The sequence below is a fragment of the Stegodyphus dumicola genome, chromosome 7, assembly GCF_044657685.1.
Source record: "Stegodyphus dumicola isolate Sdum_Otavi_A_Nest chromosome 7, ASM4465768v1".
Taxonomy (NCBI): domain Eukaryota; kingdom Metazoa; phylum Arthropoda; class Arachnida; order Araneae; family Eresidae; genus Stegodyphus; species Stegodyphus dumicola.
Genome location: NC_140774.1, coordinates 142840026 through 142856076, shown reverse-complemented (window position 1 = coordinate 142856076; position 16051 = coordinate 142840026). Strand labels below are relative to the sequence as shown.

Here is a 16051-nt window from a genome sequence, read left to right as displayed (position 1 = left end):
ATTTTTTTAAAGCTACAAACCAATTCCACAAATATCCAAGATCTAGCCTACATGAATGTATTTACATTCATCTCCTACTAAATAATTTTCAGCCAGGGTTCTAGAAATTGTTTTTACTTTGAACAACATGCCTCGGCAAAAGCGGGTCAACATTACGTTCATTAGCATTTTTAAGTTGCAAAACTTTGTCTAATTTATTTCAATAAATAAAACAGTGAATCAAGACTTTGTTATGGATGAATTTAAATTTTGAATTTGCAATTTATTTCTGCGTCAATGAATTTTTTTCTTGTTACAATGATTTAACATCAGAAACATTACAAGCTATACGTACCTTTTTCGAGTATCCGTTCGGAATCTTCTATATATGTAGAAACAATGTGACGGTTTTTCTTTTTTGGATTAATCATGTTTGTTTTGCCCTTAGAAATTCCAATACCATGCACTTTATAACATTTTTGAGTTATGAATAGTAATATTTCTCTTCGCAAAGCGCAGAAACATGTCCATGAATTCAAAGCTTGTTTATATGCGGCATTTTGAAAGGAGAATAAATTTAAAAGAAGCAAACGATATTTCTCATTTCAGATAATAAACTGTTGATAAAAATGTTTCTTCCAAAGCATTTTAAATGTTTTTATCGAAATCGTTCTAAAATTGTGTAAATACCCTCTGTAGAAATCTAGAAGGAAATATTGTTCTTCCTCAGTTAATAATCGTCGATAGATATAACCATTATAAATATTTACTTCAATCCTAGTGGCGACACAAGAGAATATATCTGTTTTACTTACTCGACACAAAATAGTAAGTCAAACAGATATAAGAGTTTCTTTCATAAGAGAGTCGGAGTTCATTCATAAGATAAAATGAAATTTTAAATAGCAAAATCGTCTGAAAAATACTGCATTATTATCCATAATACATCTAACTGAAAACGTTCAATATTTTTATAGAATTACATTACATATTTTTTTTTCTTTTCAAATATATGGAAGGTACGTAAGGTTCTCAGGTTAGTCTCAATGTATGCTCATCTAGTACCCTATAAAATGTTTCACTAAATCTTCGTCATATCGATAATCTGTACTGATAAACCATATTAAACTTTAAAAGAATTATTTTTGATGATCGCTAAAATCGAAACCCTTTCAGATTTTTAATCTCCTATTCTACAATATTTCCTGTGATTAATTTATAATTTTATATAGTAATAATTTATAATTTTATATTTTTATTTATATACAATTTTATATATTCTATAATACCCATCACAAATAATCATCTTCTATTAGACGATAATTTCCGCACGGAGCAAGCATTTTGCTGCAACATGAGCGATCATCAAGGCTCATTGTAGTGTTTAAAATAATCACAACTAAATGTGCTTAATAATAAGATGTACAGCGAGAAATTTTACGATGTTATTTCTTTATCAAATTCAGGTAGAAAAATTAACACCATATTCGTTTGAATTCTAGTAAATGATAACTGTCCTTTTATTTACAGTTCTTGTCATTTATTTTATTTAATATCTATATATTAATCTTAAAGTGATAATTTTGTACTTAATATTCATATTTTGATTTCTAAACGAAGCAATTATTTTATTATATTTGAATTTTTATATTAGTTGACACTGCAACACTTTCAATATTTTTAAAGCACAAAGCTTATATGTGGGAAAGGAAAAAAAGAGAGAACGAAACAAAATCTCCCTGCAAGTTGTATTTTAATTACATGGGTGAAACATCATAAGTTTTAATATTACATCAAATAAATATTCATATATTAATATTAAAATTTATCCGGTTATTTGAATTATCAAATATCCGGATTCTTCTTTAGATATCTTTGGCTCGGATTCCGATCATTTACTGTTCACCTTCACCTCCACCTCCAGCTCCACCTTCAGCTCCAAATCCTATACCTGCTCCTCCATCCGCTCCTCCTTCTCCTCCTCCGCCGCCATCGTTAGGAAGTACTCTAGGATACGTTAAGGAAAGAAAAATGCTAATAATCTAACAGAAAGGGAATAAACATAATCCAGGCAACAGGCAGTGCATGTTCAAATTAAAAATACATTTTAAAATTAAACCAAAAATTATGAAAATCAGTTATTCGTTTACAGAAGAAAAAAATAAGTATGTCATGCTTTGATATGGTAATATCTCGTTCTCTTTTTTGTAATTACCTTTCAGTAACAATGATGCGACATAAACAGATCTGTAATCTTTTATTAATAGTAAGTATGTCATTATAAAAATAAATCTTGTCTGAAAAACTCAGCGTCTGTTCTAATAAATAAGTTTAATTAAAAACCTATTTATTATATTCTGTTGAAATAATGGGAAAGATATGTTTGAAGAAAAAATAATAAATATAATTTTATATTGCATTAATTCAGACATATGGGTGCTTTATTGTGATATTATATTTCATCAGAACTTGAGCAATGGCTGTGCTGCACTCCAAGATTATTCGGGACACAAGAAAATGGTCCGTATTGCAATCAGAATAACACAATTCAGAAATTTAGGCTACCGGCAATCTCAGAGCATCACTTGGAAAAGAATGGAGTCTCATTTTATCAAAACAACAACACACTGAAACAGTGACTTTTAGGACTACCTAAAAGAAATCCAAGTTCCCATAATTCTTCAGTAAATGATTGAGCAGTGGCATATAAGTTTCCAGTTCTTTGACCCTAGCAGAGTAAAATTTTACGATTAATTACAAATCAGTATCCACAGGTGTTCCAAATAGTGCACAGATATATTTGCAAGTTACATAAAATGCATTGACTTTGCGTTTGTGAGCAAGAATTAGAAACTAAGTGATAAGTAGCCTTTGAATATTCTTTAAAGATAGGAACATTTCAAGCTGCACAGTTTGGAAAATACCTTCACATGTTGGTACATAAATGCATTACATGATTTTCTTCTACAAAATGCAGATATCGTAGTCATGCTACTTATCTCAAAGCCTTGAAGAACATATTGATTGGAAAATAGAACTTATTCAACCAAAACTAAATAACATCCTATTGAGGATATGAAGCCTCCTTAAGATATAAAGGATCCAATGTTATATCATAATCCGCATTAATATCAAAAGTCTGTATTTTTCAGAAATAATAACATTTTCTAAAATTTTATTGCTTTATTTTATCATTACTTGTAATCATATCTTGTGAATGCATAAAAGATTAACATATAAAAGAAAAGTATAGCAGAAGCATTTAAAGTAATTATACAGAAATTTTCTATAATTTTGTATGCCATATTTTACGGCCCATGATATTTAAAAATTCTTTCGAATTTCGAAAGTTGCATGGAACCATAGCAGTGCTCGGAATAAAATCTACACATCTCTGAGTTAGCTTCTTCTACTTTTTAGTAGTAATTCTGAATAGCATGCTCACAAACTACAATGTGTGATCATGAATATCAAAATGAAAACATTCGTCTAAATTGCGAAGGTCATCTGTAGGATTTTTTTGCTAATCTTTTGCTTTTCAGTCAAACTTGTTTCATCATTTGGCATGCCTTTAGTTTTCAATTACATGTATGAAACACGGTAGAGGAAAATGGAATTCAACATAAGAGACTGAATTCATAGGAATTTGAGAATTTTATGTTGCTCTGAATAACTTTTTGTGACTTTTAATATTCATTCTTTTTTAATATTCATTCAAAATTTTGGTCTGAAACTTATTAAGAGGATTCTTCTTTTCTTTTGTTGGGTTTTATTTAATTTAATTAGTAGTTCACTTTATTTTGGAAGCAACCTTTCCCAAAGTTCTTGTTTTCAACCCACGCTTTCTTGCCAGAATGAGATTTTAGTTTCGCGAATTATGCTAAGTAGGGTAGAAAGGTACTATTTAATCCAGTGTCTGAGTTACTTCAGACGAAGCGTGGCCTTCAGACAGAGCGAAAGTTATTTAAGCTTGCTATTTACGATTTTTTTCTAAATAGCTCCTTGAAAACTCGTTGCTGTTGTCTTTTCCATAATACATGGAACAATGGTTGCCAGAGCCTACTCCGAAGAGAGATTGGACTTCTATTTTCCACCCCAAATTTTGTGGTATAGCGCCCCAGGGAGGGAAATGCGGAGGTCTCCCACTCTCTTTCCTTCCACCAACCCACAGGAGAGGACTTTCAGCTCGCCGCATATTTTGAGTGCCGCCATTCCGTACGAACACATTCTCTTATCTGCATGCATCACCAGTGCCTTTAGACAATTTCGAGACTTTTAACGTAATACGTTTAGCTGCATAATTCACCAATAGCCCGACAAATACAAACAATTATCAATTCCAGCCAAAAGAACTTCGTTCTTACATGGACGAAAGGTCATAGCAATTGCGCCGGGAATGAAATAGCGGACTTCCTGGCAAAGCAGGCATCCCTCGAACAGTCAGGCACTACCATCCACATCCCATGGCCACGCTTCACACTGAAGTTTACGCTAAAATTGATGGCCAAAGAAGGTAGCAGAGACAATATGCTCAAGAATCGCAAGGCAGAAGGACGCATTCACTTTTCCCATGTGTCGATACTGAGCGCACCATTTATAATTATTATCTCTCTCAATATATCTATAGTCATGGACCGTACCCAAAGTACTTCTATGAGCGAAACCTTTCAGAGACTGAAATATGCGTTTGTGGCAATCCGAGGGATCCAGACGATTATTTATTCCAATGTCCAATAACAGCAGACTATCATATCCGCCATCCCACAGCACCAGAAACAGACTTCGAACACTTTCTGATAAAGCACCGGAAAATCCACATTAGTATCAAAAACATAATTGACACACTCCATCGACATGGCTGTACACTGTGTGCTCCATAACTGTTATAAGCGCTTCTTCTTCTCTAGTGAGAACGCCAGTTTTCCAATGGGGGTGCCTTTATAGTCATTGCAATAGTTTATCTTAATGTATCAAGGTCTGTACAGATTTAGCACCTAGACAATACGACCACAGTTATGCACATCAAAATGGCATAACTGGAACTGGTGAAGTCTACTGTATGTATGAACTCTGACTCAATCCATGAATTTTTATGATCAATATTAATGAGATAGGGAACCATCTATCAACTGCTACACTGTTCCAAAAACATCACATTAATATCACAATAACTTAGCCAAGATAATAATGTTTAATCTTTTTCCATTCAATTATATTTGTTTATTTGTGTACGTATACTTATATTTATATTTATAATTTCACCATCAACTGTAATGTATGGTATTGTATTTGTAATGTCATTGTCATCAGCAACTGTATCTCCCGTACCACAAGTCCTCTATGCCCTAATGATTAACGTTTCAATTAACACCGATGCGTGGCATAAGTACGCCCTGTGGAGGTGTTCATCTCAAGACAGTTAGTGTGAAGGAGCGACACCAGTTTTGCTAATGGCGATGTGTTGGTGCTTCCCAAATATAGTCGTGTCCTGTCCTGCATTTAGGTTTTTACAGAATTGTCTCAGTACCTGTTTCACTTGTATTTCGGAAATAGCACGCCATTTAGCACACTCTGAGAACTGCTTTCTCAACGATATATTCCACTTTCCACTCACGGAAATTCATCCAGCTACTCGTGCAATTCTTGAAATCAGAAGCACACTCTTGCACTCCATTCCACACGTGATGAAAGAACGGACGCAAAGTTTTGTATGTTTCGGTGTAGCGAAGGTGAATTCCATTGCACTATATGATCACGTTGAATTTGAACTACCAATCAACTATATTTTACTGGAATTTAATGAAATTAATGTAAAACCTTTTTGTAATTTTTTCCTTACTTTTCCACGCCATTATATTTATTCCGCCTTCATAAAAATATAATATTCCGACCATTTCGAAGATTCAGTCACATAAGCCTTACAAACGCAATTCATATAGTAGAAACGTAATTCAAATCATAAAAAACACTCGTTTATAGGAATATCAGTTAATAATTCAAGATAGGACGAAACGAAACAATTTCTCATCGAAGTAAGTTTCCTTTTAGTTCAAATTAGTTAATCAGTTGCTGTTGCACTCGAAGTTTCATAATCATCGGATAATAAAGCGTTGAGCTCTATCGTTTTCATCAATTCGCAACACGTTCTTTTCATATTCTGGAACTTTTAGAGTACTCTGTTTTATGTTTTTACGTATCATATTTTGATATCCGTCCTTAAAATAATAAATGGAGAGTGATCAAAGACAGCATTTGCTGACCACGTATTGATTTTGGTGTATCTGTTCCATTAACCCTGTTACACTCAAGGCCATTAGAATTGCTGCATTATGAAGGAAAGTAGCTAGCAGAATTATGTTTATTTTATAAATTTATCGTACTAGAAGAATGAAATAATTAAAATTTCAGGTATTTTTGAGTACAGAGAAAATATCAGTATCTCGAGCATCCGCCTCTAGCAGGAACATGAGTTTATATATTATATATATATATATAGGCGGCATATAATCGAACAGATTTCAGTTCAATTTTAGGAAATTGCAGTTCATGCGGCTTCATTCCTATGGAACTGTTCATCACTTGTATTGGCTGGAGGAAGCTGCTGCGCGAAAGCGTTTGGAAACATTTTCTAGATGTTTCTAAATTCTAATAGTTATGGAAAATACTCCGAAAAAAGCAGAGTAGTGCTGCGGAAGCCCCAAAGTTGTGGCACAAATACTGGCATATTTCCTCAAAGTTGTTTTTTGTAAATTTATTAATACACTCATGAAATAAATTTCTCCATTTGTTTCCGAAAACTCAAATTAATAATTGAAATAATCATAATTCATTTTTGGTCATTTCAATTAATATCATTGATAACTGATTGCTTTCTGAAATTTAACAAAGGAGTTCTGCTTTTGCAGTAATTAATTTATCAATTTAGGATTCGAAGCGCCAGAACTCTTTTCAAAAAAATTTTTCATTTTATGTTAGAAATAAAATTTTGTGACTGGTAATTATTATACAGCTTTAAACTTGTGTTTGTTTTATGTGTTCGCTATTGATTATCGTAATTTTCATTAATTTTCGGAAAAGATTTAACTAGAAATTTCAGTAGGCACGTAATAAATTATGTTTCAAACGTAAGTGTACAGCATAATAATATTTTTAAAAAGTCTGCTTGTCAACAGCCTTTTACACATATTTATTAAACTTAAAATACAAAGGATATTAAGCAGTCATACTTTTTTTGTTATTGCAATAAATTCTTTCTGATTAAATATGCGCTTATACAAGGTAACAATTGTTTTAATAATTCTGCTTAGCAATTAAGAAGATTTTTACTACCGACATTTTTATTAAATATTTTAGGATTTGGTGTTAATTAACTAGTTATTATGATTTGAATCTTTACTTTGATTTCTTCTCACCATAAAACTTCTGAGAATTCAAATTAGTTATAGTGTATTTAAGCTGAAGGTTTGAATATTTTAAAGCTTCTGACAACCTCGTTTTGCAGTCACACTATATAGTCATCTGCCAAAGTAATTTCGGCTTTATCCTCCTGCTAGCCGACGTTTAAAATACACATCATTAATTATCTTGAGCAGCTTAAGTAATTTATTAATTATTAAGTAATCTGTGTAGTCTCAGACTACGTAACCTACATTTGAAATTAATTTCATCTTATGCTATTTCAGTTACCCGCAATTAGCCGAGGTTCTTCTGTAGCACTAATACTGCTAAATAAAGGTTATTTTAATCTTCTTACGAATTTGTCGTGTGCTTCAGATTAAAGCAATAACTCGGTTTTAAATCTAGTAGGGTCTGAAGGACTTCCAGATATAACAGAACTCTACGTTTTAATCTATTTGAATATTAATTTTGGATTTGTTTTAGAAATAAATAATTATCAAAGACAACTGTGTAATTCATTAGCGAACGTTTATTTTTTCTGACTCTAATTTAAGTAAGTCTTTTACCTTCTATTATTCTATGTATCTGATTTGTATGGCTATTTATAACTGTACTGAACAGCTATTTAGTTTTAAATTTCATTTTAACTCCTATGTAAGATTATTCTATTGCCATTTTAGTAACATACTTCCATTTTCGTAAGCGAACGCTTGTGCAACATTTTGACTATCATATTCAGTTTCACTTACAATTAATCTTCAGTTAAAAACTGTCCTATTTTTACTTTGATTCACGTAACTTATGCTTATTCAAACCAGAATATTATTTAAATCAAAATGACTAAATAATAAATAATGAACCTTTCAAAGCTGAATATGCTGTGATGTATATCTGTCCTAAAAATTTGCAATAAACAGAAATAAAAATCATGAAAATAAGAGTTGAGTACTAAGTGTCCAGTTTCAATATATTTAGTAATTGAAATAGATGGTATTTTAATAAAGTTGAAAACCATGCTTGTGAAATAAAACTGTAATAATTTTTAAGTATATTATGTGTCATTTGTTATTGGTGTCTCTAGTTCATGCCTATACAATGGCATAAAATATAGAAATACAGCGGCGTATACATTGGATCATATCAGCTGATGTTGAGTTCTGAACTGATGTTCTGTTCAGCAGAACATCACTACTGTACACTGTATGAACTAGTAATGCTGATACATGGGAAAGTTACCTAATTTCAAAGCACAACATTTCAGTTTTATGAATAACCTGAAACTTCTCTTTTACAAATTATATAAAAAATAACTGATTAATAAATCTGTGGATTAAAGAAATATTTAAGAAGGAATTTTACTGAGATTATATCAATTTTTGCACAATGTGATTACAGCTTTTGTTACACAAATTGTTAAAACTATGTGTAACAAAAGCATGCATTTTTCCATTAAAAATAAAATTCTTGACCAGAAAATGAAAAATTCTAATTTTTCAAAAGATTATAATTTTCATAGTCTTTATGAAGAGTTTTCCATCCTATCCACACATTTAATATTTTCCCTTTAAGATTTCTCAAAATGTAGGAATTATTAATGAATAAGACATTTTTTTAAATATCCAGCATATTCTATTTTTTTTTTTTTTCAGTTTTACTAATTTATTTAAGTTCCTTTAATTACTGTTTACTATTTTGTTTCAAACTGTCATTTCTCTATAACTTTGTCTTTCTATTTGTTTCCTCAGACATCTATAAAATTCTTTGCTTTGTTACTTGATCTTGCATTCATGCTATTGCTTAATTTTGCTACTGACACTGAGAGTCAGACCTCTTGAAATATTTTCATTCTCGTAGCATCCAAGCAAATAAAATATCGCTCATTAGTTAAATTAATTTAATTTTCCTCAGTTTTTCAAGCTTCTTTAAATATTGAAAGGAAGATCAATTAATAGATTGTAGCGATAAGAAATTAGTCATTTTCTTTTTATAAACTGATCCGGTTTTATCGTTTACTATGATTTTATCATCAGGTACGCTAACTTGATGATATTTAACAGAAAATACCCTGCACCAATTTTCAAAAGAAATCCGTAAACAAAATGCATATATTTCGAATATATTTAATATCTTAACAGTTGAACATACAAGATGAAATGTTTCATATAGTTACGATTTTATTAATATAAAAACTTTCGTGAAAGAGTAAAACAGATAAATGCACTTAGGGAGAAGACTTTTATTTCTTCTTAGGAAGAAAACTTTTACGGAACTCAATGTCGTAAAATTGCTACAGAGAATCTTTCGCATTAATAGAAATAAAATTATGATGCAGCTTAATGTGCATTATGTTATTTATTTTCGACCTCCAAATCCACCTCCATTTCCACCAGCTCCAGCTCCTCCACCAAAACCAAATCCAAAGCCTGCTTGTGCACCTGCTTCTCCTCCTGCACCAGCACCTTGAGGAATTGCCTCAGCAGTGGACATAAATGCTACTAAGCAAAGAAAAACGGCAACAATCTGCGAAAGACGAAAAGAAATATTAAAAGAAGACAAAAAAATATTCAAAAACAATTTTATAAGCTATGTACACAAAGATTGAAACAAAAGTCATAATCCAATGCGTTTTAAAATTATTGTACTACTGAATATACCTGGAATAGTCTGCCGTATAAGCATGGTTCCAGTTTTAAAAAGGAACTACGCTAAGTAGGCTTTTAGGCTTGCACAAAAGTCTCACTAAAAAATAATAACAGTTCAGAATGTGATTTTTATAATCAATGTAGTTTAAGGAACGAATCGTTGCATTATCCAAATTACCCACGATGCTGGTATTAAAGATTTTTGCCATCTGTGAGAAAATATCCCGCTGCATTAAATTTGCAAATTTATGCGTCTAAAATATACATTTTATATCAAACATACTTTGATAAAATAATACCAAATTTAATTTTTGCACGATTTCTGATTTCATCAAAAAAAGGTCTTTCCTTTCATAGAAAATATAGAAAATGGTTTAAACCCAATGATTCAATCAACTCTTCATCGAAAACTTTTTGTAATGCAATATAAATCATTGGGCATCGAAAATCAAGAAGAACACATCCAAACAGCAAGAAACTTGTATCATGAATGTACAGTGATAGAACATGCAGGTGATTACAGTTTCAGTGCACGCGCACACCATTGTCGATCATTGGATGCAGAAGGGAACAACTAACGGATAGGAGCATTTGCAGAAGCTTTGTCACACCACTTCACAAGAAGACAAGCATATTGTGCGCATGGCACTAATGGAGCGCACTGCCACATTCGCAACCATATCATAACGAAGGCAGTCTGTAACATAACAATCGGTTTGTGCACGAACAGTTCACCATCGTTTACAGTACAATGCTTTAAGACGTTTGAGTTTGCAATGGTGCAATGTGCGGCGGAGACAGACATCCAAATAGCATGATAGAGTATTTGCGGACGAATTAGGTTTTTGCCTGAAGCACCACGATGGTCGGATTAAAGTTTGGAGACACCACAGAGAGCGCTGCTTGAATGCTGTATTATGCATCTTCATGCTGGTTCTGCATTCAGTGTTATAATGGTGTAGATTTCACTCCCTCACCCTCCTAGTACACATTATCGGTGGACTTCTACCAGCCAACGCTATATCTCTGAGGTTTGCAGCCTGTTCCCCTTCCTAATCTTCAAGATCTGTCTGCTACCATATTTCTACAAGACAATGCTTGACCACATATTGCACGCAATATTCAAGCTTTTTTCTTAGCTCAACATATAACACATTAACCTAACTTGCCCGTTCTCCAGATCTATTGCCCATTGAACATGTCTGATCAATGATTAGAGAACACTTAGCACAGTATGCTGCGCTACACCAGATGAACTTTGGCTACGTGTGGAGGCAGCACTGACTATTCTTTTCTGACCATTTTTCCAATAGCGCATTCAAAGCAATCCTTTTTCGCTCTCCTGCGGCATGCAGCAGCGGTTATTGACAAACGTGGAGGCCATACTCATTACTGATTTTCTCGTTTTCCTCACCTGAAAGAAAGCTGTTTTTCAAATTAATTAACATTGATATTATGTGTAATCTCTGAAATAAATTTGGTTTTGCTATCTCTTGTCCTTCTTCGTGTTGCGTTTTGGATTTCGGATGGCCACAAATACAGTGCAGGTTTTTCTTTGCTGAAAGATCCTCTTTAAGGTAAAGAAAATCATATAAATTGCGAACGTTGTACGCTATCCACTTTATATATATATATATATATATATATACACTTTCTCTAATCAAACTGATTGTTCAGTTTATAAACTTCCATCGCATTAAGAAGGTAGAAGAGGGAAGTGTGGTTTCAGATATGTTACCTTCTGCTTTTATATGAAATAGAATTTTTATACCATAGGTCGATTTATTTTTATCCGATTTTACAGAGCTATAGGGAGAAATGCAATTTAACATCTGAAAAAAGAAATGCGATTCTACAGGAGCCAGTGAGAAACTTTGAAAATGAAAGACCTAAGAGTGATATTATAGGGGCTATCAGTAAAAAACATGAGGTGTCGCCCAAAGGTATTTCTAAGATATAATTATTCTCTCAATAGCTCTGACATTTAACATCTTGAATTTGGGATTCTTTAATATCATACACAGATTACAATATCACCATCTACCAGCATGTACCAACTTATTCACATTGTTTATACTTCATCCAGTGGGTTAAATATCGAAACATTAAATCATGCTTTTTTGTTTTTGCAGCAGGTTATGGAATATATGACGCAGGTTAGTGGACGACGTAATAATTAGCTGCCACGCATGAAAAAAGCTTTGATATCAAAACACGCTACCTGAATTCATTACTTGTGCCAGAGAATCTAATAATAAGCTCATGAAACTATAAATAATTTTTAAAATTAAATAACATATACTTAACTTGTATAAAATGAAAGTTAAATAAATCTTATATTCCTATAACTGTGTCATACTTAGTAAATTACACCTGCAATTTCAAATTAGGGACAAAGCAGGGAAAAAACTTTGTCTTTCATGGTCTTCTGATTGGTTGACTTACTCAAGACGCCTTTGGTGAAGATATGTGAAACTGCAGCCGAAAACTTTCCCCAACATCGCCAAATATACTGTGTACGTATCCGCAACACATCGTCAAGCACAAGCTGTTTCGGCTAAGAAATTCCCGTTTAAAATAACGCTGAATGTAACGGCTTTTCGGAAAAGTTTTTGCAGCATCATGCGTAGCTATACGTTATTAATTCCTCCATTAATTCATGATTAGACATGTCCATGATTACTAAGCATCGCAAAACTGAAATTAAATAAAATAAAAAATAAATAAGGCATATGTTTATAAACTGTTTGTCAGACGTTCAAAATCACATAAAACCAATAAATGACGACTGAATAAAATTGATTTGATCTAGTTGTTTCTTACAGTTTTCAGACTGCAATGTTTTACTTTCTATCAGGATGTGTTCGGACCAGCCTGCATTTATTCGTCACAGAACACACCATTGCACGCATAAGTTACGCTATTTATTTTATACATTAAATTTCTCTCGGTTAATGAAAGGAAATTAGAAGCAATTTTCTAAGTGATTTTCGAAAGAGGGTGAAGCATCTCAAAATATCGAATTATTTTTTATTCGAAAATATCATTCTTAAAATAAAAGTGGCATTCTTCTGAACTGAGTAGTTACTTTCCTTAATATTACAAGATGGTTCAAATACGACCGGGACTTATTTTTTTAACTCAAACCTTTAGTGCGAATAAAAGAATTGAACATGTCACCCTTCAATATATTCCCTTTCCAAGTTACTTTTCTAACGTTCTGGAGGCATCTGTCTACCACCCTTTTAATTCAGGGGCAACCTGTAGAGTCGTTAGGATTTCTTTATGCCGGAGATGTGAAAACTGAGCAATGCCTTCGCCAGGACTTGAACTTTGGACCTCTCAAATAAGCGCTATGTGTGCGTATTTGATAAGCGAAAATTTCACTATGAAGGCATGCTGGAAGGAGGGAGAAAATACCATATATACTCTCTTTTTTTAAAGATAACTGAGGATTAGGGGATCCAGAAGCCAAATCCTAATGGTGTCGAATTATTGTCCACCACCTTTTCAGTTCGGGGGCCACTGTAGAGTCATTAGGTTTTTTTATTATTATTATTATTTATTTTATTTTATTTTATTTTTTATTTTACTTTATTTATTTTTTTTTAAATACGGGAGATGTGAAAAATGAGTAATGCCCTGGCCGCGACTCGAATATTGGACCTCTCGAATATGCCCCGAATGTGCTACCGTTACACCACGAAGGCATGAGAAAAGGAGAGAGAAAATACCTTAATAGCCTTTTACATAAACGTTTGCCATTTGACTGTGAATCCACTCCTAAACAATGACAGTGACGACATCTTATTATAGACTTCCGAAAGACATTTCCTTCGTCTTCTAACCGTAGGAGAGAGAAGCTCTTTGGATGAGCATTACTTCCTTGTAGGACAACATGCGTGGAATTCACCAGACATACACCTTGTCTAGTGCAAATCTTTTTCACAATCTTTTTAACCCTGCCAACACAGGCTGAAACGCAAGTTATTTGATTATGATGAGCCTTGTTCACACGAATAACCGCATTCACACAATCTATGTTTTTCGGAATAACTCATGTTCTCCACGCGCTCTCGTGCCTCAGTGAAGCACTTACACCATTCAAACTATGCATCCTAGAGAATCGCTGTTTCCCATACTGTGCTTGGAATCTCTGCCAAATTTCGGACGACGGGACGTTTCGTTGAACGAGAAATTTGATCACACTGCGTAGTTTTACGGTCCGAATTAGCTGTTGTTCGTTCATCACGCTCACGATTTAAGACACGACTGAGCAAGTTCTAATCTGCACCGAGAGGTAAAGCGAGGATAGTGGCTGTAGTCACTTAAGGACCCATAGTGATGTGCATGGTTATTGGCGTGTAATAGCAATCCCGGCAATATTTGATTCACTTTGTAATTTTCTAACAGGAATTCCGGCAATATTTGTGTCCCTTTGTAATTGTCTATGATCTAGTTTCAAAAACACAAAATTAAAAGTATTCTGTGTTTGACTTCATGCTAATTTTGCTTCAATTTTTTGCAATAAAATAAAAAACAACTATGACTTAATTGATATATTATTGGAATATTCCTAAATATTTAACCACTATTTGAAATTCCAGGTGATTCGTATATTCAGTCAAGTCTTAAAATTTTAACAGCTTCTTTTATTTTCAAATGCCAGAAATGTAATTTAATATCAGTGCAGAATTAAAATGAAAAATTACTCACAACCAAAAGTTCACTTTCTTTATCAAAGTGAACCAAAAGTTCACTTTCACTTTGACTAAATTCTATGGTCACCAACAAACTGATGATTATAACCGTCGGCAAATTTATGATCACAAATAAAGCTAAAATAACCGAAAAGTGATAGCAACTGAAATCACAGATATAAATTATATATCTAATCACAGATAAATAATATCAGGCAAATGGATGAGGGAAAAGTGAACCATAGGAATATAAATCAGCCTAAAGAATTTGATGAGCATTTAAGTAACTTTTTGACATTTTCAAACTCTGAATTTAATTATTAATTATTATGCTAGCATAAGCATATTTTGTAGCCTTTACTGTCTTTAAACAACTAAGAAAGAAACATATGCTTACCAGTTTTCTCAACATAGCCATATTGAAATTCATCTTTATAGCAAAGAAGGCAACTTTAGATTTAACTGCCTGCCATAACCTTTTATACAAAAATTACTCTAAGGTAATGATGAAATTGCGTGCTCGCACTTGAGAGCTCATACAGAAAAAAGTCACAATTTGTATCTAGAATTTTCTAAATTTCCTGTCTCCAAATTTCAAAATGATAAATGCTATTATTTGACATAAAGTTGTTTATGCATTCGTTTCCGTTGCTATTATCAGTTCAAGGTTAAAACGAAATCAGAAAAATAGTTCTTCACGAAAGGTTGCTTGCAATGTACAATGTTCGATCCTTCAGCTGAAAACAAAATTAATATGCGTGCAAGCAGTTAGCTATGTTATTATTCTAATTTCTTTTGATTTAAATTTAATAATATTATGCATTAATGAATAGTTAAGTAATCGCATCGAATAGTAGATTGACTCCTTGCTTTTTTCATAATTTTTTTACGTTCATAAATTTGATTCTGACTTTCAAACTTCCTACAGTTTGCATAAAAATTGCATAATAAATAAATATAGCAATTTCTGTTAGCAAGTGTTTTGAAAAAAATTCAAATTTGCAGTGGATATATGATAAAAGAAAACATTCCAATACCCTATGTTTTAAATGTGCTTAAAATTTAAAAAGTTAAAAAGGGTAAAGGTAAAATGTTTGAAGTTTGTAAAATTCAAATCACAAATGTATTTTTTTGCAATTTTAACATTATTTTTTCGGAATTTACATTTAAAATGTATTATATTGCAAAATTTTCTTGACGATTAGGAAAAGAATATTTTCATCTGATAGATTACAAATTACCAAATAACATTTCATAGGAAGACAAGTCAATAATATATATATAACAAGAAAAAAATCTCATAAATGAATTAAAAAAGGATTTAATAATTCA

At 32.4% G+C, this 16051-nt stretch overlaps 1 long non-coding RNA gene across 1 annotated transcript; it reads right to left on the bottom strand.

The window, feature by feature from the left end:
- Window positions 1-9598: 9598 nt before the first annotated feature.
- LOC118188844 (uncharacterized) lies at window positions 9599-15275 on the bottom strand. The gene is made up of 2 exons (XR_004758181.2): window positions 15117-15275; window positions 9599-9897 (listed from the first exon to the last, which is right to left on the bottom strand). It is a non-coding gene; the product is annotated as an uncharacterized LOC118188844 (long non-coding RNA).
- Window positions 15276-16051: the final 776 nt, after the last annotated feature.